The sequence below is a fragment of the Balaenoptera musculus genome, chromosome 14, assembly GCF_009873245.2.
Source record: "Balaenoptera musculus isolate JJ_BM4_2016_0621 chromosome 14, mBalMus1.pri.v3, whole genome shotgun sequence".
In the NCBI taxonomy this organism is placed as follows: domain Eukaryota; kingdom Metazoa; phylum Chordata; class Mammalia; order Artiodactyla; family Balaenopteridae; genus Balaenoptera; species Balaenoptera musculus.
In genome coordinates, this window is record NC_045798.1 from 6,044,392 (window position 1) to 6,069,063 (window position 24,672).

The 24,672-nt window shown below is 55.8% G+C and overlaps 1 protein-coding gene across 1 annotated transcript in view; it reads left to right on the plus strand.

Annotated features, from left to right (window-relative positions):
- The window catches only part of NCOR2 (nuclear receptor corepressor 2), a 222,967-nt gene that overhangs the window by 25,269 nt on the left and 173,026 nt on the right, over positions 1-24,672 (plus strand). The window contains 1 exon segment of the mRNA XM_036823685.1: positions 5,486-5,532. The gene's annotated coding sequence lies outside the window, so the exon portion shown is untranslated.

Sequence of the window (24,672 nt, forward strand, 5' to 3'; positions counted from 1 at the left end):
ATAGACAACGAAATAGAGGCACGGGGAGATGAAGTGACTGGGGTGCCCAGTGCAGGAGTGGCCGAGCCGGGACTGGCATCCCGGCTGCCTCCGTCACTGCCTTGCCCATCATCTGCAGGCACTGCGGGGGCTCCGTCAACACCCCTCTCCTTCCCACACCTGGAAAGTGTGCCTCCTGGGGCCCTGCCGAGGGTACGGCCCACGTGGCTGGAGGCCCAGAGGAGGCTGGGCTGGGAGGGAGGATTTGTTCTGAGCCCTGGCTTGTGCAATCACTTTTAGCAGCCTGCCCAAGGAGCAGGTGGAGGCAAAGGCCTGGTGTTGCTAGGGCCTCAAGTGGCCAGCGGGGTCGGGGCCTTGCCCCTGGGTGGCTACGGCACAGCCTGGTGGGAAAGGTTTGGAGGTACTGAGGTTCAACTACCAAGCACTTGCCTGGCACTGAGACTGCAGCCCTCAGGTTCTGACCTTAGGAGAGACTCCAGTGCAGAGAGAGGCTGAGGCTTGGTCTGGGGAAGAGGACACCACCTCCATGGAGCCGACAGGGATTGACCCGGAAGTGTCCTCCCTGGCCATGCCTCACACTGTTCTACTTGGTTATGTGTTAGATCCGAATGTGCCCCTCCCCTCCCGTGGCCTCAACCTGGAAATAAAACCCAGGCCAGTACCCCCGCCCCCCCCCCACCGCCCGCCCTCGCCCTGTCCACCACTGCTTCCAGTTTAGCTGGGTCCCATCTCCAGGCCTCTGCATTTGCTGTGCCTTCCTCCTTATCTCTTCAGCCCTGGTCTCCAGTGTCACCTCCTGGGAGACCCTACCTGTCTTCTAGTCCTCCCCCCACCCCCCATCATGCCTGTCATTCATTGCAGGTTTATGCTGGTTTATGTCTGTTACTTTAGTCACTGCCCTTTGACGTCGTCTTGCTCTTTTCTTTTTTCTTTCTTTTTATTTTATTTTTTTATTTTTGGCCTTGCCACACAGCTGTGGGATCGTAGTTCCCGGACCAGGGATCGAACCCTGTGCCCTCGGCAGTGAAAGCGTGGAGTCCTAACCACTGGACCACCAGGGAATTCCCCGTCTTGCTCTTTTCTTGATGTATCTGTGTGGTGTTTGAGTGTGGGTAGGTGTGACCGTGTCCCCCGAGGACCCTTGTCTTTCGTATTCATGGCCCCATCCCCGTGCAGGGGTTCTGTCAAGCTTGTCAACTGGCTGAAGGTTGATGCTGGTATCCCAGTCAAAGCTGGACAGCTCTCTCTGGGTTTGAACCCAACTGGCTCTGCCCTCCTGCACCTGTGTGGCCTTGGACTGCTAGCTTCCTGTCTCTGAGCGGGGTGGATGGACACTTTGGGTCAGCCTCTGTGGCTGGGGTAATCTGGGTGGGCTTCCTGGAGGAGGAAAAAGGCAGTGTTATGCTGGTGCTGGGAAGGCAGAGGAGGGGGTGGGAGGGCAAATGGCAGAGTTGAGGGCCAAAGCTCGGAGGGGGGCCTGATGGGGCTTGTTTGGGGGCTTGGTGCCATGTGGGGGCAGGTCTTAGCCCATGGGCCCTGGGGAGCTGTTGAAGTGCTTAAGGGAGGGTTACCAAGGGCCTGGGGGAGGGGAACCCTTGGAAACCGTCCTCTTTCGTGTATCTGCTTTGCTGGGAAACCAGTCTGGTCAGCCCCCCTTCCCTTCCCTCCCCCACTCTCTCCCCCAGGGGTGGGGGGAGAGGAGGATGGGGCTGGGATTCAGCAGTTGGGCTGGGCCAAGACAGGACCATGGCTGGAAACACGGTGCGGGGGGCTGGCTCCCCTGCGGAGCCTTCCTGGGCCGAGCGCGCGTGTGTAGGAGTGTGTGGAAGCACAGTGTGCACGAGCATGCATGAGTGTGAACAAGTGAGTGAATGAGGCCGTGAGTATGTGCGTGTGTGACTGAGGACGTGCAGGAGTGTGAGCTCGAGCGTGACTGAGACCTTGAATGAGAGGGTCTGCTCCCTGGCTTGACCCCATTGCACAGGGGTCAGAGCTGCCCCCCTCCTAGGAGGCCCAGGGACCCGGGGACCTTCTGGGCCCACGGAGGTCCCATTGGGTGCAGCTCTGCTCAGGGAGCTGTTGAGCCCCCTCCCTGCAGGGGCCACCTCCCCACTCCCTCTCTCCTTGTTCACGCTCAAGGAGGGTCCTCCCCACCCCCAGGGCCCTGGCTTCCGAGGCTTAAAGAGCTTAGACCTGGGTTCAAATCCTGGCTCTTTTCCCTTCCCTTCCTGACCTTGAGTGAGTTACTGCTCAACATCGGCTTCCTGGCCTGGAAACAGAGGCCCCCAATACCTCCCTCCCTCCCGGGATGGTTGTGAGGATTGCATGAGGTACCGGGGAAGCAGCTGGAGCACAGAAAGGCCACAAGAAGTGTATGTGGTTCTCCTTCCCTCCCCCACCCAGAGCCGTCGCTGTCCAAGCGGGAGCCCAGCACAGCCGCCAAGGCTCCTCTTCCATCCCTCGCCCACGTGAATTCTACTTGCAAAATGCTCTCCATCCCATCCACTTGTCCCGCTTCCACCTGCACCCATCCTCCACTCCACAGCCCGAATGCACTCTCCAAATTCTGGTGGGACTTCTCCCTTCTCTGCATGCGAAACCCTCCTAAGGGTCTCCCTGCCCCTGGGAATAAAATCCCAGTCCGAGGGGCCCTGCGCGATCAGCCCTGCCTACCCCGGCGTTCACACACACACTCACTCCGCTCCTCTTCCTTCCAGCCTCAACGCTGTGATCAGCTGTTCTCTGCTCACATCCCCCATCCTCTCGCCAAGCGCACCTTTCACCTTCCTCCGTGGGGCACAGCGTGGCTGTCGCTTCTTCCGGGAAGTCCCCAAGCTTTCCAGGCTGGGAACTGCTCTCTGGACCTGCGTGTTGTCGGCATTGCTGGGAGATGCTCTGTGTGTCCCCCTGGGGCCGGCCCAGGCCGGTCTTGACCTCACGCCATCAGGTGCTCTGTGTCCATCTGGGGACTGCAGGGGGGACTGGCTGGAGCTGGGAGAAGGTGGGAAGCAGGCGGGGTCTGATCTCCCAACCCTTCCAAAGTGGTGCCTGGGGAGAGCGCCCAGCCACCTGACCCTGCCTGAGCCCTTTGCAGGACCTGCTGGAGGGCGCTGGCCACAGAGGCTTCTGGGAGGCCGGGATGGCTATGGAGACATGCCTGGGCCTCCCTATTTCCAGCCTTCCCGCAGGGCCCTGTCTCTGGAGCTGCCGCAGATGGCAGGACAAGTGTCAAGCCTGGAGGCATTGTAGCGAAGAAAACCTTAAAAGGACAGGAAAGAAGGGGCAAGATCCTTCCCCATGAGCCGCCTGCAGCTGCCCCTTTTAGGGCTCCTTGAGGTCTTGGAGCTTAGCTGCCAGCCCCTGCCTTGGGGTAATATAACCCCCCGCAGGAGTTGAGCGCTGCTAGTGAGCCCACGCTGGCTCTGCAAACACTTTACCTCCACGGCATCCCTGTAAGGTCGGTGTTTTTAATGTAGCATCGTTCCCATTTTTAAAAATTAAAAAAAAATTTTTTGGCCACGCCATGTGACTTGCGGGATCTCAGTTCCCCAACCAGGTATCAAACCCGGGTCCTCGGCAGTGAAAGCGCGGAGTCCTAACCACTAGACCACCGGGGAAGTCCCCCTCGTTTCCATTTTAGAGATGAAGAAACTGAGGCTCAGAGAGGTGAAGCTTCTTGTCCCAGGGTGCACAGCTAGGAAGGGCAGAGCCCAGATTTGAACCCAGGGAGCCTGGTCCCAGAGCCTGAGCCCTGCATGCAGCTGCCTCAGCCTTGTGAGAGCCGGAAGCCGCAGCTCCACTCGCCTTTGATCTCTGGGTGGGGGCAAGGGGTGCAGAAGGGGTTCCCTAAATGTCCACTCGAGGCTGAGACGTTTGTGAATGGACGGGTCTTGGAGACAGCTGTGGGGAGTGGGCCCATTTTCTGGATGGGAAAACCAAGGTCAGAGACTCCAAGGTCACAGCCTTCAGTAGAGGAGCTGGGACCACAGCCAGGGTTTTGATCTCTCTCTAGTGATCTGCCCATTACTATTTGTTTACTTGTTCTTTTTCTTGCAGAAGCTAACACAATAAAGAATGCATAGGGACTTCCCTGGCTGTCCAGTGGTTAAGACTCCACACTCCCAATGCAGGGGGCAGGGGTTCAATCCCTGGTTGGGGAACTAAGATCCTGCGTGCCGCACAGCACAGCCAAAAAAAAAAAAAGAATGCATAAACACGTGGCTGCAGATTAATGAATAATAGTTAAGGAGTCATGTGCGGTCTTCTCTCCAGAGGTGATTAACATCCTAACTTTTGTGGGAATCATCTTTTAGTTCTAGTGTGCCTGCCCCTGCAGATCTCTCTACTCGTGAAAGTAGAGTCTTGACATTCCCAGAATCTTATAAATGGAATCCTCGCGTGTGCTTAGCGTCTGAGTCTGACATCCCTCCATGTGGTTGTGTGTCTGTAGTTTGTTCCATTTTATTGTGGGGTAGTATTCCGTGGTATGGATGTACCGCTGTTTGTTTATCCCTTCATCTATGGATGGGCTGTGTTCAGTTTTTTGTGATTATGACTAAAGCTGTTATGAACATTCATGTACACATCTTTGTATGAGCATATGTTTTCATTTTTCTTGGGTAAATACCCAGCAGTGGAGTTGCTGGGTCATATGGTCACCCAAATGTATGTTTAACTTTGTAAGAGACTGCCAAACTGTTTTCCAAAGTGGTTGCACCATTTTGCATTGAAGTAGTGACGTCTGAGAATTCCAGTTGCTCTTCATTCTCGTCAGCACTTGGCATTGTCTGTCTTATTTTAGCCATCCAGGTGGGTGTGTAGTGGTCTCTTAGTTTGCACTTTCCTGATGACTAATGATATTGAGCATCTTTTCATGTGCTTATTGGCCATTTCTATATCCACTTCTGTGAAGTTCTATCAGGTCTTTTTGCCCATTTTTCTATTGGGTTGACTGGCTCTTATTTATTTGTGAGCGTGCTTTTTATATTCTGGACACTAGTTTTTATTGTGCTGGTTTTGACTTTGAATGATGACTCAGAAATTCTTGAATGAGAGTCGTAGGCCCACCCCTCCGTCAGGTGTCACTTACTGACTTTTCATAGGGTCCCCTGGGAAGTTAATGGGGGATTTTCACAGCGACAGTGTGATCTGGGCCCGGGGTCCCTTGGGGGCTTTGCTGGGGTGTGGGCTGCCTTTATAACCACATAGTTCGGATTGGAATCCCAGCTCTGTGACTTCCTGGCTGTGGGACCTGGGGCGTGAGACTTTGATTCTCTGAACCTCAGTTTCCCCCTCTGTCAAATGGGGTAGCAGTACCACCTCATGGGGTTGTCGTGGAGAAACACTTGGCCTTGATGTACACAGTACCCCAGGTCCAGACCAGTGGGCCTTGTCGTCTCTACCCGCACGTTGATGTGGTCATACCTTAGCCCATTCATGGGGGTGCTGCGATCCTTGCTAACAAGACCTGTGTTTTCCCCTGCAGGTCCCCCAGAGCCTTTGAGGACACAGCGTTGCTGGTGGCTGTTTCTGGTAGGTTCACATCTATCCCTCCTTGCTGTCTCCAGCGGATTCATATTGCTGGGACCTTCTCGCGGGCAGGGGGTCGGCAGTTGCTGGGGTGCCAGGTTCTGCTGGCGGATGTGGTGGTGGGCTCTGTGTGGCCTTGTGGGGTGGGATCTGGGCAGCAGTGTTGCCCAGGGTGGAGGTTGTGGGTTCCCCCGGGATGGGGTATTTTCTGGCTGAGTGCATTGATGTGCAGATGGTGCCTGGGAGAAGGGGTTGTCCCAGCAGTGCAGCTGTGTGACGGTGGGTTTTCTCTGTCTCTGGGGCTCATGGCCACACTGCTTCTGTGCCCTGATGGTGGGCTGCAGGCTCGGAGAGGGTGGAGCCTGTGTGCTGGCCCTCGAGTTGGGACGTTGGACGTTGGAGGAGGCCCTAGGGCCGGACACCTGGGTACCACCGTGGTCGCCGTGCCCAGCGGGAGAGCTGGGCTTCCAGTGCTGGCACTGCCACTTTCATGCTGGGCGCCCAGGACAAGTCACTCATCTCCTTGTGCCTCCATTTCCCTGTCTGTAAACTGGGGTAGTGAGTGTCCCCTCGTAGGGTTGCTGCGACAATTAAATGAGCTGATATGGAGCAGCGCCTGGCACAGAGGAGCTGCTCAAAAGCCCACCAGCACAGTGCTTTTCATGTCACCGCGTTTTGTGACCCTCACAGCGATGCTCCAAAATGGGCTGTTATCCTCATTTTATAAATGGGGAAACCGAAGCACAGATGGGTCACCTGTGCCATGTCTCAGCTGGAAGCAAAGAGCTGGGGGTAATTCTTTGACTCTCCCAGGGAACCTGGCAGATTCCTCCCCAATGTACCCATTTTACAGCCAAGCAGACCAAGGCCCATGTGGGGCTGGTCTGTGCCCACTGCCCTCCCTGTCCCCCCGCCGACCTGGTACATCTGACAGCACGGGTCTCCCCAGAAAGCTTCTCCACCAGGGGGAGTGGAGAGCGGTCCTAGGGGCACTGGCAGAGTTTGCGGTGTCAGGGAGAGGGAAGGCAGTCCAGGTGAGGGTCAGTGGGGTGGGTACAGGCTTGTTTGTTTTTTGTTTGTTTGTTTTTGTTTTGTTTTTTTGGCCACGCGGTGCGGCTTGTGGAATCTTAGTTCCCCGACCGGGGATCAAAGCCGGGCCCCAGCAGTGAAAGTGCCATGGAATTCCCAGCACAGGCTTGGAGGAGGGGATTCAGGTACCGGCCTGGCTGGTGGTAGAGGGAGGCATCTTTTATTTTATATTCTTTTCAACCAGGAGAGGCAAGTGGTCCCAGGCAGGGACCCTGGAGCCTGGCTGCCTGAGTGCATATCTCTGTCTGCCGCTTGTTATCTGCGTGACCTTGGGCAGGGTCCTGAGCCACCCGGTGCCTCAGTTTCCCCATCTGTAAAATGGGGATGGAATCAAATACCCCCACAGAGCTGGCGATTGTTGCTAAGATTTTTGGTTTCTGTATTTTTGTTGAAGCAGCCGGGAGCCCTGGCAGAGGAGGGAGCTGAATCTGCGGGTCCCCTCCCTGTGTCTTGTCCTTGCCCCCCCCCCCGGGGACAGGGGGACCAGCTGACCCAGGCCTGGGAGAGGCAGTCATGTGGCCAGAGACCCCTGTGGGCGTGGTGAGGAAATGCCCCACCCCCCACCCCCCAGCCTTCTGGAGAGTCAGGCAATTTGGGGAAGCAGTGGAAACACGTCTGGAGGGCATGTGGGGTGCCTAGCCCCTGTCCGTGCCAGTGAGGAAGTGCTGGTCAGTGGGTGCAGCTGCTGGGGCGCAGGCACTGGCCCCCGGCAAATGACAGCTTGACCCCTTCCTGGCTCTGTGTCACCGAGCACTGTTCAGCTGCTGGGGCTCGGGACGTGGGGCGTGGGTTGCTGCGAGCACCAGTGCTTAGTAGGTAGGAAGCGCTCACTCAGCGCTCCCAGCATCTTTCTTTACCTCTTACCGACTGAGCTGTTCTTCTAGGGCTGGGAAGGGTTGTCAGCCGGGCCTGGCCCCGAGGAGGGCCAGAGGAGGGTCTGAGGAGCCCTCAGCTCAACCCTTGGCGTCCACGATGGGGTCGAGATCTGGTACTTTCTGCTCAGCACTTCTGACTGCTGTTCCCTCATCAGGGCCACACCAGTGCAGTAGGGACTGGGGGGCAGTGTCCTGGGAGGGACAGTGGGGGGAGGTGGTCACCTGTGCAGCCCCATTCTGCAGAGGGGCAAACTGAGGCCGAGAGATAGGAAGGGGCCTCCCTGAGACTGCAGCACCGAGAAGCAGGTTGGGGGCGGGTTTCAGTCCTTGTCTGTGACACCCAGCCCTGGACTGGCGTCCTGGGTCTCTGGGGTGGTTCTGCAGTGGGCGGGCCTCCTGCAGACCTGGGTGCAAATCCCAGGGAGCTGAGACACTTCTGTGCCTTGGTTTCCTCATCTGTCAAATGGTTGTCCTCCAAGGATTGCTGAGGGCGCTGCTGGGCACGTCCTGGCTCAGGACTGGCTGCTATTGGGAGATTTTATTTTTCTTCATTCATTGAACGATTCTTTCTAAAGCACCTACTGTGTGCTGGGCCCTTTTCTGGGTGCTGGAGATAGAGCTGGGAATAAGCTGGACAAGAATCCCGTCCTCCCTGGGTCAGGCAGACAGTTCACAAGTCAGATACGTAGCGTGTCCTTCGGTGGGGAGCGCTGGGGTGAAGAACCAGCAGAGAGGGGGTTTGGGGAGTGTGTGGGTGGTCTGGGGGGTTGCAGTTTCAAATGGGGGGGTCAGGGTGGGCCTCCCTGAGAAGGTGGCATTTGAGCAAAGACCTGCAGGAGGAGGCAAGGGAGCCTGCAGGTCTCTGGAGGAAGGGTTTCCCAGGCAGAGGGAACAGCCCGTGCAAAGGCCCTGAGGCTGTGTGGAATGGGCCTCCTGGTTTGCAGGAGTCTGCACGAGTCAGGCCTTGCACCTTTGTTCCTGAGCCTTTGGGGGCCCCCAGTAGGCAGGAGGGAGGGACAGCCTTGGAGGTTGCCTGCTTCCTGAGCCAGGCCCTGGGCCCCACAGAGATGGGTTTTATCTTGGAACATGGGGGACACCAGTGGTGGTCCCCCCAAAGGGATCAGCCCAGCCGGGTTTTCTACCCGGCGTTCTCGGTGCCTTGGAAGTTGGAAGGAAGGCGGCCTTGCCTGGGGTGATCTTCCCTCCTTCTCCTCCTCTGCCTCTCGGTCCTCTATCCATCTGCACCACAGACCTGATGGAGAGCCTTCCTCCTGCGGCTGAGTTATCTGCTTGTCACTCCGGCGGCCCCACCCGAGGACGATAAAAGGGCTTTTTGTCTGCAAGCACTTAGCTTCCTCCTCTGGGGCGATCCATCACGTCTGAGGGAGGCCGAGGCAGACAGACGGGGGAGGGGGCGGAGGGGGTCCCTCCCCCTGCCGAGGAAGCCAGTGCTCCTAGGAGAGCCCCCTGGCAGGACCCAAGGGGCTCCTCAGCCCAGAGACAAGGCCTGTCTGGGGACGGGCAGGGGCGTGTGGCAGGGAGGCCACCGGGGGGCATGGAGGCCGGGCAGATGCTTTGGGTTCCCCTCCTGAAGACAGAGGCACAATATGGACCCCACACCCAGATGCTCCAGCTTGGGAGGCCTTTTGAGACCCTCCTCATCTTGGGGGGGGGGAGTGGCCTGGGTCTGGTGGGCCCGGAGTCAGGGGCAGGGGAGCAGGCATTTCTGAGAAAGAACCACAGTAAGAGGCAGAAGGGGAGACGTGTGCGGGTCGAGGAGGACAGAAGTCCTGGATGATCATGTAACAGCAGCAAACACTTCATCACCGCACTGTCCTTACCCCCATTCTACAGATGAGGAAACAGAGGCACAGGGAGGTGATGTGATGTCCCCTGTGTGCAAGTGCAGAGGGAGCCCAGCTCCAGAATCTTTTGTGAGGGTGGCGGTCCTTGGAGGAGGTGGCGTGTAGGCTTTGACGCTGCGGTGGTGGGGGGAACGCTGGGCATCCTGGGCGGGGGAGCTGCGTGAGTGCGGGGCACCGGTGGGAAAGTGGGGTTTGCCCCAGCCTTGAACCTCTCCCAGCGTGGTGCCTGGTATCGAAGAGAGGAGGGGGGAGGGGTTGGGGGTGGGTGGAGGCTGAAGGTGGATGGGAGGGGGGCAGCCAGGCTTTCTGGATCCCCTGGGGAGGAAGCTCAGGACCAACCAACCCGCAGGCAGACAAGTGGCCAGGTGTGTGTGGGGCGGCGGTGGGAGGTTCACAGGGCTGGGATGGGCAGAATCACACCTCTCTGGACTCTATTTGCCCCACCTGGGCAGTGGGTCGACGAGCTGTGCCCCTAGTTGGGGGGACGCTGGTCCCTTCATTGGGTGGAGGAGGAGAATGCATGGGTGGTTCTCTCTCCTTCCAGCTCAGGATGCTCAGCCCTGGGCAAGCTGTCCTTCCCCCTCCTTCCCTCCCCTTCCCCTCCTCCCTGCATCCCCCACCTCTCCCTCCTCCTTCTTTTTCCTTCCCCTCCCCTTCCCGCAGCCCCCCTCCTTCTCCCCACAGGCCACCCTCAAATGACAGCAATTAATGGAGCCTCTGATGGCGGGCTGGGAGGACGAGGCTGACAGTTGAGCGTGTCTGTCTGCGGCTGGCCCTCTAATCGGGCCCGGGGGACGCCCCTCCTGCCATGGCTGCCAGGCTGCCTGCCTGCTCCCTCACTCCCAGGGCAGCAGGAGCCGCCTTCAGACAGGCACATGGGAGCTGGCACGGAACCCCTCAGTCCCTGACGCCCCCTCCCTGCCGTCCTTTTCCTATTGTCTTTTTTCTTACGTAAATGGGTGGGCTCTGGGGTGACCCTGTCCTGCCCCAGTTGGTGTATATGTGATGGCCTGACTGCCAGGACGCCCCTTCTCCGTCAGGATGTCCTCTCTGCCGGCCAGCTCCTGTCCCCAAGTGACCTCTAGGGCATACTGCCCCGCCCTCAGGGCCAGCTCCTCCCCACAGGGCCCTCATCCTTTTGTGTTCACTCTCCTGGGAGGAGTGAGTTGGGTGGAGTCAAGGAGACTTGTCCTGTCCTGGACAGCAGGCATCAGTTAAATGCTGGAACCCTGGCAGCCTGGACCCTTCAGTGGTGGAGGCAGCTACCCAGGCTGGGAGTCTTGTGGCCGGGGGCTTATGTAGGGCGGGGGGACAGGAATCCTGGCCAGCCCTGTCCACACTGGGCCTGGAGCTTGCCTGTTCATTGTTTAACAGCAGCAGTAACGAGGCCCCTGCTGTATGCCAGGGCCTGCAGCAGGTACTTTTACCTTGGTTCATTTTAGTGTACAATAACTCTCCAAGGATCATGCTATTTATAACCCTGCTTTTGTAGATGACAGGCAGAGAGGCAAAGTGATTTGCCCTAAATGACCCAGGAAGGAAGGGATAAATCTGGGATTCAGTCCTTGCCTGACTTGTCCAGGGCTCATAAATCAGGGGCTTTGGGGGAACTTGAGGGGCAGTGAAGGAACCAGCAGACCTGACCTGGAAATGGGGATATAATCCCTGGGCATGGGGATTGGAGTTAGTGGTGTTAATATATGTATATATTCTTCTGTTACAGTTTAAAAAAAAAAAAAAGCCTATTGAGATGTAATTAACCTGTAATAAGACACACCCATTTTAAGGGTTCAGCTCCATGAGTTTTGACAAATGTAAACATTCATATAACCACCACCATCAGGTTGTAGAGCGTTTCCATCACCCCCAAAAGAATCTCCACCCACCCTGCACCAGAAGCAACCACTGATCTGCTGTCATAGAGGTTATAGAATCTTCTAGGTTTTCATAATAAAATTATCATAAGGTATGTACTTTTTGGTGTTTGGGTTCTTTCGCTCTGCGTGAAGTTTTTGAGATTCACTTGTCATTGTGTGCATATATGATTCCATTTGTTTATCAATTCATGAGTTGATGGACCTTTAGGTTGCTTCTAGTTCTTGGCTATTAATAAATGAAGCTAGAAAGTCTTTAAGCCACTTTGGTTTTTCTTGCCTTATTGCATTGGCTGAGGCCACAGGGTAGCAATGACTAGCAGCAGTTGGGGGTTTCAGGGTTAGCTAGCTGTGAGTGTTGTTCTTAATAATCCCATTTGACAGTTGAGGAAACTGAGGCTCTGAGAAGTCAGGTGACTTATCAAAGGTCATTTGGTGAGAGTTGGGCGCTCTTTCTCCTTCTCCAAGCTGGGAAGTACCAGCCCCATTGGTTGCACCGATGTGCTTGCTGGTCCAGAGGGTCACGTCAGGAATTGGTGACAGGGTGGCGGTGCCTAGAATCACCCTTCTTCCCCCTGGGTTTCCTCTGCTGGAGAGATGAAGGTGTAAAGGACGTTTTGCACCTTCCGCCTTCCAGGTCAAGCACTGCCCGTTGGCACTGAGCACTGTTGAGTGCATGTGAGGCTTTGCGTTTCAGTCACAGAGGTCTTCTGGGGAGCTATTTTGGGGCGAGGCAGGAGCATGAGGAGTGGGGGTGGGGACAGAGGAGGGGCCCCCCTCCTCCCTCGCCCGAGGGGTGTTAGCCAAGATGACTTTTCAGAGAAGGAGGCCTGTAAATTAAATAAGCAATCCCGTAAATAAATAAGTAATGAAGTTAGTGGGGTGCCTAATTACATCAAATTCATAATTATGGATGGATGCCTGCCCGATAATTGTACTTGTTTTTAATCTTCAGCTCTGACATGTATCTCCTTCCATCTGATAGGAATCCCTGCCCCCAGCTGGAGGGAGGAGGGAGGCGCTGCCTTTCTGGGCTCCCAGTGAGCCTGGGTGGTGGTGGTCCCCCAGACACCAGGGATCCCGGTGGACTTGTCTTTATCCTGCAGTTGGCTTTCTAAACCTTTTGAAATTGCAGCAAATGACAGCAATAATACTAACGGGGTTTATCATAGTAATCATGTTGCACTTTACCTGTTATAGTTTATTAATCTTCCAACCCCCCTGTGAAGCAGGGATTGTTGTCATCCCTACTTGACAGATGAAGAAACTGAGGAACAAAGAGGTTAAGTGACTTGCCTGAGGTCACACAACCAGTGAGATTCGGACCCAGGCTGTCTGCCCCAGAGCCCGCATCCTTCCAGGTCTCCTGACTTAGCCTCCAGGTCCTCTTGTGTGGGTTACCTGGAATGCTGTCTCTGCTGAGCGTGTGCCCTTTGAGGGAGATGCTAACTTAGGGTGGCTCAAGGCACCCAGAGGCTTAAATGCTGAAAAGATCAGCTCATTCCTTCCACGACTGCCGTAAATCCAAACAGAAACCATTCTGAACCATGAAATAAAATTTTGTTTCATTTAATGACACAGCAAGCCCATTTGCAGAAATTAAAATAGCCTCTTTCTAGATCTTCTCTTTCTTTTTTTGTGGCTTTGATTTGCTGGCTCTTTGGACACTCGTTGTCCTGCCTGTGATAATGATCATGAGACCCATTTTCCAGATGAGGAAACTGAGGCTCAGTGAGGTGGAGGGACTTGAGTGAGGTCACACAGCAGGTGGGTGCTGGGGCCGGCATTCTAACCAGCTCTTACCACCTGGTTTGGGGCCACATCAGGTCCCTGGCATGGAGGGGTCTGCCTTTCCTGTCCGAGAAGTGAAGGGCCCGTGCACGCCACAGGCTGGCTTCGCTGGGGTCCTTGCTGTGCTGGGTGGCCAGGAGACCAGCTGCGCCCGTATCGTTTGGGGGACAGAAAGGATGGCAGTGGCTGGGGGGGCAGTATTGTTCTCACACGCCATCTACACAGACCCCAGACCCCCAGCCAAAGTCACTGCCTCTTTCACGGTGTGCCCTGTGTCTCAGACATCTGACCCTGTCAGGGGCAGTGGGGCCTGGGCCCTTGGGATGCCCTTGGGATGCCCAGGCCTCCACCAAGAGTTGCCCCACTGCAGACTGCAGTGAGGGAGCACGTTTCACTTTCTGGGGTGCCCGATGGGGCCTGCATTTTTGGGAGTCCAGCAGGGGCTGCAGCTTGGGCTGGTGTGGGGCATGTACACCCTTGTGCTGACTTCAGTCTCGTGGGGTTTGGGGGCTCTCCTGCCCCTCCCTGTAGCCTGGGATGGAGAGGGGAGTTGAGGACAGACTCACATGAGGAATTGTGTGTGTCCGTGTTGCTCCTGAGGGTTGGAGCAATCCGGGGAGGCTGCCTGGAAGAGCTGGAACAAGCACGTTGAATGAATAATAACAAACATACCTTGTAGGAACTCCTGTGTAAAGCACTTCAAACAGGACCAGGCACAGAGCAAATACTGCATTTATTACCCAAACCAACATTTCCTGACTTTTTGCTTGCCTTAGTGCTATGTGAGAGTTTGCCATTATCATTATTATTAACCCTATAATCTCTAATGATTCCTGCACATTTACTTTATGCTAGGCTGTGTTCTAAATGTATCATATACATTCACTCATGTACTTCCTGAGGCAGCCCTACGAGGTAGGGGCTGGTATTATCATCCCCATTTTATATGTAAGGATGCTGCGGGCAAAGAGAGGTTAAGTGACTTCCCCAAGGTCACACAGCTGGCAGCTGGCAGAACTGGGATTTGAACCCAGGAAGCATGACTCCACAGCACCTGCTGTTGATTATGGGGACTGTGCAGGCACCACCTGCAGCCCTCCCTGAGCCTGGATCCAGAATGAATCCCTTGGCAGGGCTGCACCGGCGGTGGGCCAGCCTCCCCGTGTAACGTAGGGCCCTCAGGCATGCAGCAGCTGCTCTGGGCTGGGCAGGACTGGTCAGGACATGAGGGTCTGCTTCCTGCCTCCTTGCAGCCAGCCTGGTGTCCCCATGGCCTCCTGGGAGTGGGGTGGGGTGTGATACACAGCAAACAAGACACCAGGGCCTTGCCTTGTGGATCCCACAGACTGATGGGGAGATGGGCAGTACAATAAACAAACATGCTGTTGCAAGGCAGGGAAATGCTGGTTGTGGAATAACGCAGGGTGGGGCAACTCTGCTTTCTGGGGGGCTCGTTTTAGGTAGAGGAATCAAGGGTGGTCTCTGAGGAGCTGGTAGTTGAACTGAGACCTGGACCATGAGAAGGAACCAGACCTGTGCAAGGAAGAGGGATGAGCCAGCTAGGTCGGGGAGGGGGGAAACAGCATGTGCAAAGGCCCTGGGGTCATGATGTTGCAGGAATGTTGAGAGCCAGGGGCAGCAGGAGTAGTTCTCTGGATCTGAGGCTGTTCTATAGACCTCAGGGGTTGGGTCCTTTACCACATTTAAGGCAGAAATCAAGTTTAATGGCTTTTGCTTCTCCCTTTTGTTCTTTTGCTGGTTGATTAATTTACATTTATTGGGCACTTGGAATGTTCTGGCTATTTGTAGGCCACTGGGGTCAGAGTTATGGAAGTCAGGCATGGTTCGTGCCTTTGAGGAGTTTAGTGTCCAGAGGGAGAGGGTCAGTTAAACAGTAAGGGTCATGTGGACAGAGTTCAGGCTGTATCACTGGAGCGTAACAAGTTTCGAATTTGCCTGTGGTCAGGACAGGCTTCTTTGGACAAGTATTAATTGAGGCGAGACCTGAGGGTGATTAGTTAGGACTCCTGAGTTGTGGTGGAGACACATTCAGGTTTAGGCCACAAGGAGGAATTGATGGGCATTCCTAATGGCAAAGTCCAGGGTGGGACAAGTTCAGGCATGGCTGGATCCAGGGGCTCAAAGCACACCTTGGAGAGCTGGCTCTGTCTCAGCTCTGCTTCCTTCTGTGTGGGCCTTCTTCTCAGGCAGGTTCATGCCACCAGCACAGCAAGCCAGGGGGGAGGGAGAGTCACCTGCAGCCCCAAGAATGGCACTCCTTTCTCTTTGCCATTTCCTTGCCAAATGAAGCCTTCAGTGCTTGTTCAGCTATTTTCAACACTGGGGGGAGGTGGCCAAGGTGAGGGAAACGAGTGTTCCAAACTCAGACGCAGTCAAGGAAAGGAATGAGGCAAAAGGGAGGGGTGGGGATTGTGGCTAACTGGCATGCTGGATATTCTGATTTTTTTCCAAGAGAAGCTGGAAATCTGGATTTTATAAGCAATGTCCTAATTTTAAAAAAAACATTGTGTGTGCCAGAAAGAGCCTCCCTGTTGGCCACAGCTGGCTGTCATCATTCTGTGGCCTCTGTTCTTAGCTGTGACTTTCATCTCAAAATATTTTGTCCTCCGTGATCTGGGCAGACCGGTCCAGGGAATGTCACAGATGGTCCCAAGACTTGAGAATTCACATTTAATGCCTCCAGAGAGATACCATTTCCAAAAGTGGAGGCCTGAGGCTGCAGAATTTCTCCCAGAGCCCTCCAGAGGAGCTCAACGTGTTCTGAGAGATAGTAAACCCTAGTGGTTAGTGATGTAGATTTGGGCATCACACCCCCCCACCCCGTGTTCAAATCCTGACTTTGCCACTACTAGCTGTGTGCCCTCGGGCAAGTCACTTCACCTCTCTGTTCCCTCGTTTCCCCATCTGTAAAATGGGGATGATAACACCCCGTAGGATTGTTGTGAGGCATCAAGGAGCACACAGGTGTGAAACCTGTTCTCCCCAGTGCCTGGCACATTGGGAGTGTGTGTCCCTGTTCTGGTGTAATTTGTTCTTCCTGGGTTGGGTTCCGGCATCTGGCTGGGTGGCCAGGAGCTTTTCTGGACACCTCCTCCTTCCTCTGCTGCCCAGGCGTGGGGTCCCCTGCCCCAGCCATCGTTGCCAGTTGCTCTGTGCCCTTGGCTGCAGGATGGCACTGCACCTCGATGTGAGCAGTTAGCCCTGCCTGCGGCCAGCTCACAGCTGCCGTGGGTGGGAGCGGCACCTTTTAAAAATAAAAACAGGGACTTCCCTGGTGGCGCAGTGGTTAAGAATCCTCCTGCCAATGCAGGGAACATGGGTTCGAGCCCTGGTCTGGGAGGATCCCACGTGCCGTGGAGCAGCTAAGCCCGTGAGCCACAAGTACTGAGCCCGCGTGCCACAACTACTGAAGCCCGTGCGCCTAGAGCCCGTGCTCCGCAACAAGAGAAGCCACCACGATGAGAAGCCCACGCACTGCAACGAAGAGTAGCGCCCCCCCTCGCCGCAACTAGAGAAAGCCTGCGCACAGCCATAAATAAATATAAATAAATAAATAAATAAATAAAAACAGCACACAGGAAACCAGCCTTAGGGGACAGTTCACTACCTTTAGCCAAAACGGCCAAGGGGTTAACCGTGATGCTTTTGTGCCTGGAAGAAGTAGTGAAGTGCAGTGCATTTGGCCTGGGGAAGTCTCCGTTCAGGGGCAAAGGCTCCCCATCAGGGAGGCCCTTTTCCTGCCAGCTGCCTGTGAGTGGCTCATGGATACTTCTTTCAGGGAAGGGGGTCTGGGTTCTTTGGGGTCTGTTCTTGTCTGGCGCAGGCCGGGAGAGGGCCAGCTGCAGGGGGCCCCCTGGGAGAAGGGATGGATGAGTTCCTCAAGATGCTCAAGCATTTGCCCCTGCAGCTTCCAGCCTGGTCCCCTGGAATCAGTGTGGAAAGGAGAGGGGAGATGAGGGATGTTTCCGGGCATTTGATGCTGCTGAATTGTGAGTCTTGATTGTGGCAGTGGGTTGAGTTGTGGTCCCCCAAAGAAATATCCACTTGGAACGTGTGAATGTGACCTCATTTGGACAAAGGGTCTTTGCAGATGTGATCAAGTTAATGGTCTAAGATGAGATCATCCTAGATTCGGGTGGGCCCTAAAGCTGAGGACAAAAGTCCTTGTAAGAGAAGACACACCGGGGAGCAGGCCATGTGAAGATAGAGGCAGAGAAGGGAGCGATGTGGCCACAAGCCAAGGAAGCCTGGTACCACCAGGAGCTGGAAGATGCAAGGAAGGATCCTCCCCAGGAGCCTTCGGGGGGACACAGCTCTGCTGACACCTTGATTTGGGGCAGCTGGCCTCCCACACTGTGAAAGAACACCCTGCCCTCGCTGCAAGCCGTCCAGTCTGTAGTAATTTTTTTCAGCAGCCGTAGGAAACAAATGCAGTTGTGAATTTTATTTTCATCACACTTAAAGATCTGTCTGTGGACTGTGGAGACCTACACGATCCCTGTAGGCTGACCTTCCCTGCCGTGCCGCGCTGCCACCTGGCTGCTCCTGGAACTCACCAAGTGCGATGCAGCCTTACCTTAGGGCCTTTGCCCTGGCTGTTTCCTTGGCTTGGATACTATTCTCTGAGAAGTTTCCACACCTCTCTCTCTTACTCCATCCAGGCCACTGTTGAACTGTCACCACCTCAGAAACCCCCAGTCCATAGCTGCTGTCATTCCTTGAATTTCATCACATCTTTATCTGTGGTTGACTTCCTCACCTTTCCCCAAGTTACCCCAACGAGGGCAGGGAACTTTATATTGTTCCTGCTTATTCTTCGTGCCCAATGCATATCGCTGGCACTCCATAAATGTTTGTTGAATGTCTGATGTCTCCAGGCCTGACGTCAGGGACTCTTAAAGGTGGACACGGCTTTCAGAAGGTCAGTAAACTGGACTGGAATGGTGTCCATTCAACCAAACCACCTTTTTATTTATTTTGAATTGAGGCGAAATTCACATCACGTAAAATTAACCGTTTGAAAGTGCACAATTCATTGGTTTTTTGTAGTATGTAAACAATGTTGGGACTTCCCTGGTGGCACAGTGGTTAAGAATCCACCTGCCAATGCAGGGGACACGGGTTCGATCCCTGGTCTGGGAAGATTGCATGTGCACCACAACTACTGAGCCCGCATGCTGCAACTACTGAAGCCCGCGCGCCTAGAGCCCGTGCTCCGCAACAAGAGAAGCCACCGCAATGTGAAGCCCGAGCACTGCAATAAAGAGTAGCCCCTGCTCGCCGCAACTAGGGAAAGCCCATGCACAGCAACGAAGACCCAACACAGCCATAAATAAAGAAAGAAAGAAAGAAACAGCCATTGTCCAGGGACTTCCCTGGTGGCCCAGTGGTTAAGACTCTGCGCTTCCACTGTAGGGGGCACGGGTTCAATCCCTGGCCGGGGAGCTAAGATCCTGCATGCCACACGCGTGGTGCAGCCAAAAAAAACCCCAAAAAACAAAAACAAAAAAAACAATGCTGTAAACCAACCCCTCTGTCTACTTCTAAAATATCGCCATCACCCCAAAAGGGGACTCTGAACCCAACAGCACTCACTGCCCATCCTGCCTCCTCGCAGCCCCTGGCAGCCACCAGTTGGCTTTGTCTCTTTGGATTTGCCTGTTCTGGACATGTCATATAAATGGGATCATACAAAATGTGACCTTTTGTGTCTGACCTCTTGCACTTGGCATGATGTTTTTGAGGTTCGTCCATGTGGTAGCATGAATCAGTACTTCATTCCTTTTTATGGCTGAAGAATCTCTCATTGTGCGGATGGACATCCACAAGATCATCTTGTAAGTGGCTTTTCAGATGAGGAAGCCTAAGCTGCCCAGGGAGGGGGTAGTCACCCGCCCAAATCTGGGAGCACTGGGGTTCAGTAAAGGAGAGGAAGAGGTAAAAACACAGCTGGATGTTTCTAGCTCGTTCTCTTTCTCATCCCCCAGCCCCCACCCTGCTCCCAACCTTTTTTAAAACATTAATTAATTAATTAAATTTTGGCTGTGTTGGGTTTTGGTTGCTGCACGTGGGCTTTCTCTAGTTGCAGTGAGCGGAGTCTACTCTTCATTGCGGTGCGCGGGCTTCACAGGCTCTAGACGCGCAGGCCTCAGTAGTTGCAGCACGCGGGCTCAGTAGTTGTGGCTCGCGGGCTCTAGAGCGCGGGCTCAGTAGTTGTGGTGCACGGGCTTAGTTGCTCTGGGGCATGTGGGATCTTCCTGGACCAGGGCTCGAACCTGTGTCCTCTGCATTGGCAGGCGGATTCTTAACCACTGCACCACCAGGGAAGTCCCCCTCTTTCAACCTTATCTCAGAGACTGGCCGGGTCAGGAAGCAGCCACGTGGGGAGGGAGCGAGTGGGGATCCCTTCCACTTGGAGCTGGATACTGAGCAGGAGCCGTGACTGTGGGTCTCCTCTGGTCCCTTGAGCCCCCCGAGAGGTGTAGTTTCTCTTAACCCTGACAGAGGCAACAGGCAGGTGTGCCCCATTTCAGAGCTGAGCAGACTGATGTCTGCAGAGGCGGGGAGTCTTACCCAGGGCCACTCGGTCTAGGGACCCCTCCTGCCTCTTTTCGGGGACCCCATGCTTCTGTGGCCCCCATCACAGTGTATCCTGTAACGTCTTCTCTTACCTTTTCCACCGTCCAAAGCTTTGCCCGAAGACAGGTTCCTAGAAGTACATGTTGGTGAATCTTGATTTGTTTTCAGAGCACTGAGGGATACTCACCATCAGAGGCTTGGGGGGGTGAGACCTTCTTTTCCTAAGCGGACGACCACACACTAACTTATTCTGAATGGAAACTTGGTTTCAGTGACTGGCTCTGCCTAGAGGGGGCTGCCAGGGGCTGTTTCTGGTTTGTGATGATTTGCCATCTTCATAGAGTCACTCAGCAAACCATTTGCTCCCCATCTTCTTGGAGGAGAGAGACACAAATAGTGACCCCGGAATGACACAGCCCCGCGTCAAACCTGCCCAAAGCATAAATAACTCTGGTGGGGTTGTGGATGTGTGACTCCTGATTCCAGGGCCAACCTCTGAGAAAGTCTGGGTGCAGGTCTGTGTCAAAAGAAACAGAAAAGAACAAAAGGAACCCGTGCGTTCTGACCCTGCAGCTTTGGGCTCCGCCGCCTGCCCGTGTTTTGGTGGGCCCGGTTTGGCCCGTTCCTGAGTTTCATGGTCTCCTGACAGTCAGGGTGAAAGTCAATGGGCGGGATCTTTGGTCTAAAAATATAGCTTTTGGTTGCTCACGTCTTTCTGTGCCTCGTTTTCCCCACCTATAAAAGAAGGCAGATCTGTAGAATTCTTCCACAATACTCTGGGAGAGGCTGGAGGGTGTTTTCTTGGGAGAGGCTGGAGGGTGAACTGATGAAAGTCAGCACACATGTGGCCTCCACGTGGGCCTCTTCACAGGTCACCTAGTGGCCATTCCGGTCCCCTGGCCAGTTCAGTGGCCAAGGACCTTTGTCACATACAAATGTGATCTGCCCCAAACACTCTATGAATCCCTGCTGACTATACCCAATGGCAGGGTTGATGCAAGCCAGATTTGCCTGGTTCAAACCTCAGCTCAGCCACTTTCCGGCTGTGTGACCTTGGGCAAGCCACTTGACCTCTCTGGGCCTAGTTCCTTCTTTGTATATTGGGTGCCCCTGCCTTTTGTTGTGCTGTCCTGAGGACAGATGGGTTAACATGTGAAGTGCTTACACAGCGCTGGACACACAGTACGTGTTACTGTTAACTATCGTTGTCGTTATTATTCTTGGGAGGGTCTCCAGTCCACGGAGTTACATGGTTTGCCCAGAGTTCTCATGCTTTCCCTCCCCCACTCCTCTCCCATCACTCCCTGACCTTGACTTCTAATGCTCTCCCCGCTTCACCACTGCACTCGGCCACACCATTTTTCTCTGTGCTTTTGCAGCACACCAAACTCGATCCGGCCTCCAGACCTTTGCAGTTGCTGTGCTCTGTCCCTGCATCTGTACCCCGTGGGACCCCTTGGCATCACTCAGGGTGCCATCTCAGGCAAACAGCATTGGGCCCAACTCCTGGTTGCTGGGGGCAGGGGAGGGAATCTGGAGATCCCTCTGGAGCTTCCCCTGACACCTCATCGCCGCTGCTCAGAGCGCTGGAGAAGCAGAGCAGAGCCTGCCCGGCTGCAGATGGGAAATTGACACCCAGAGAAGCTCAGACCTCTCTCTGAGTCACACAGCTAGTTGCAGCCAAGGTTCAGACCCCTGGCTGACCACCAAGCCGTCCATTTTGGACTGTGTGTGTGCGTGCGTGTGTGTGTGTTTGTGACTGTGTCTTTTTTCACCCTCTGGGCCTGTCACTGTTACAACCCTGGTTCAGAATACCAATGTGAGGGGGTCATGTTTGCTTTTCCTGAGATGACAAGGACAGAAATATTTTAAAGACAGAGCCTGCCCAGTGGCCATGTCACCCTGGAGACAGGAGGGCCGGGAAGGGACAGGGGCAGCGGCTTCGGTTCACGCCGGGTCCGGGCCGGGGCGGCCATGCCGCCCTCCGGGTGGACGGTCCGGCTGGGAGGAGACGGGTTAAGGACGAGACGCTGGCCTGGAGCTCGCTTTCGCCTGCGAGCGGTGAACAGTGAGGAGGTTTTTCTACCGAGCTATAAAAAGGCCTCCCCGTGTTTCAGCTCCCGGAGTGTCGGCTGGAAGCCCGCCAGGGTTACCATGGCGATGAGGAATTATTACTTACTGCCAAGGCTAGGAGAAAAAGCTCGTACTTTTGGCTTCCCAGCGAGAGGAGTGGACTTATGTAATTCCCTGTGTTTATAGGCCCGGAGGGGCAGGAGGCAAGCAGGGATCCTGGGGCCCGACGCCGCGCTTTCACCCTGCTGTGGGTCGGGTGGTCCCGTGGGTGGTCCCTGGGGGACCTCTGCCCACCCCATCCAAGGGGGGCATCGGGCCGGGGGCCTGGGGCGCCGGGCCGGCTGCAGGGCCCCCCCCAGCCGGGGCGGGAGCCCGCAGTCTCGCGGGAAGGCGGCACGGCTGCTCGGTGGGGCCGCCCCTCTCCCGGGTCAGCCCTGGAGGAAGGATGGGTTTGAGGTTGGACGCGGTGTGTCCTCTGGAAGCCAGCAGAACAATGTGTGTGTGTGGACTCCGCTGACCCACTTGCTGGCACCTTCTACTTCTCTTTCTTTTTCTTTTCTTTTTGTTTTTTCTGTTTTTGTGGGAGAGTTCCTTCAAGTTGTGTTTGGAGCTGACGTGAGCGAGAGGCCGGTCATGTGCTCGGGTAAGAGAAGTTTCCGGGCTTGGCAGTGGGCAGGGAGATGCGGTGTGACCCGGCCGCCCGGCGGGGGGGAGAGGGGGCAGAGATTGGGGGCCCCAGATGGCAGGAGGACCGGGACCTGCGCCGGGGACCCCATTTGGTGGCCGACGGGCTTGTGTTCTGACGCCCCAGTTCTGCCCCGGTTCTGCCCCGGCAGGCGGGCGATGGCTGGGGCACAGTGGTCCCTGACGCCTTATCAGAGTTGCTGAAGCCCCAGAAAGGGTGCTGGGCAGGCGGGTGGCCCGGGAGGATGGGAGTGATGCGTGGGGGGCACAGTGCTGCTTTTCTGGAGCCCCCGTACCGTGCGCGTCCCTGCGGGGGAGCGGGCAGGACCAGGGATCTGGTGCTCCTGGCGTCTGTTCATCGGTGTTGGCCCCGGGGGGTGGGTTGGGGGCCTGGGGGTTTTGGGGGCGGGTGCCTCGGTGGCCATGGAGCAGGGGGGGGGGGCCAGGTGCAGGCAGCGCTGCGGCTGCCCCGGCGCCCGGCTCCCACCGCGATGGCTCTTGGCTGGGTGCCCGTGTCTGGTTTGAAATCAGCGCCACTGGCCCAGGCTTGCCCAGGGACCTGGCAGCGAGGAGCCCGGATAAACACTGGAAAGTTGGAAGGGCTTCCCGAGCTCACAAGGAGCCCTCAGTTGCAAGCGGAGGGGATGAGGGAGTGATTTGTCCTGAGGTCTGGGTGCGCCGGGGCCGTTGGGAGGCAGCGGGACGTCTCGTGGGGCGTGTGAGCACAGGCCAGGGAGGGCTGGGTTCCCAGACGGCGTGGCTTGGTTGCCACGGACCTGGGTTTGAATCCTGGTTCTGTCCCTTTGTACGTTGGGCCTCCCCTGTGCGAACCTCAGTTTCCTTGCCTGTCAAATGGGGCCGTAATAGGGGCCACACAGGCGTGAGGATGAAGGGGGGGGAGGGATGCAACCTCCTGGTTCGCTCTGTGGCCAGACTGCCTGGGTTCACGTCCCGGCTGTGTGACCTTGAACAAGTCACTTCACAGCTCTGAGCCTCGGTTTCCCCATCTGGCAAATGGATACTTCATCTGTCTTCTAAGTTGTTGAAAGGCGTAAGGGGGCTAGTGAAAGGTCCCTGCCCCACCCCTCACAGACAGGGTGACCTTGGACGGGTCACGGAACCCCACGGAGCCTCAGTTCTCCTGTCCATTCAGGGAGAGCAGCCCATGCATTGCCTTGGGGAAAGCCGAGACACACCTGCAGGGGCCTCAAGCGGGCAGGCGTGGGGAGGCTCCGTCAGTGCAGACCACAAGCTTGCATTAAGTTAGTTACATCTTGGTCTCCATCGGTTCTTCTTTTCTTCCCTGTTGAGAGCCCTCCCATTTTATAGAAGTGAAACCCCAGCGAGGTGAGAAGGGTCCCTCCCCAGCCCCAGCCTCGGTCTGCATTTGGACCTGGGCTGCGGTCCCTGGGGCTTCCCCAGTGCGTGCCTATTTCTGCCTCGTCCCTCACCAAGCCTGGGCCAGACACCCTGACAGTGCCTGGCGTGGCTGGGGGCCGGGTGCACAGGGCTGGCTCTCCCGCCGAGGGTGGCAACTGTCCTGTGTTTGTAAGTGACACCGGATGCTGGGCCAGTGGCTGGCTCGGGGCCTCTCCTCTGAGGCCAGCGGGAGCCAGTGGGGAATTCCCCGGTGTCCAGGCTGCCCACTCCAGCTGCCCGCTGTCCCGCTGTCCTCAGGCCTCTCCTGGGGACCTCGGGAAAGGCCTGTGCAGCAGAGGAGCCCACGAATGTCCCTTTGCTGCCCCCACGCCCTCAGTGCCCACCTGGGTCAGCCACAGAGCTGTGTTGTTGCCACCACTGCCCTGCCCTGAGGGTCTTGGGGACTCGATCCCCCATCCACTGAGAAAGACAGTCACATGTGGTGGCTCAGACCAGAGGTCGCAGAGGAGACCCTTGCGGTGGAACTGTCCTGCGTCGTTGGTGGTGGCCACACGAATCTACACTGAGATAACAGTGCACAGAGCTACACACACACACACACGCACGCTCACAAGTGAGCACATGTAAACCCTCGAGATCTGAATAAGGCCAGTTGCATCAATGTCAGTTTCCTGGTTGCAGCTATTATAAGGATGATACCATTGGGGGGAGCTGGCTAAAGGGTCCACGGGATCCAGCTGTGTTATTTCTTACAGCTGCATGTGAATCTACAGTGATCTAAAAAGAAAGAGAGCACAGGCTCTGGGGCCTGGCTGTCCTGGGTTTGATCCCAGCGTGCTCCTTTGTAGCTGTGTGAATTACAGCAGGTGGTTTAACCCTGCAGTGCCTCAGTCTTCCTCATCTGTAAAAGGG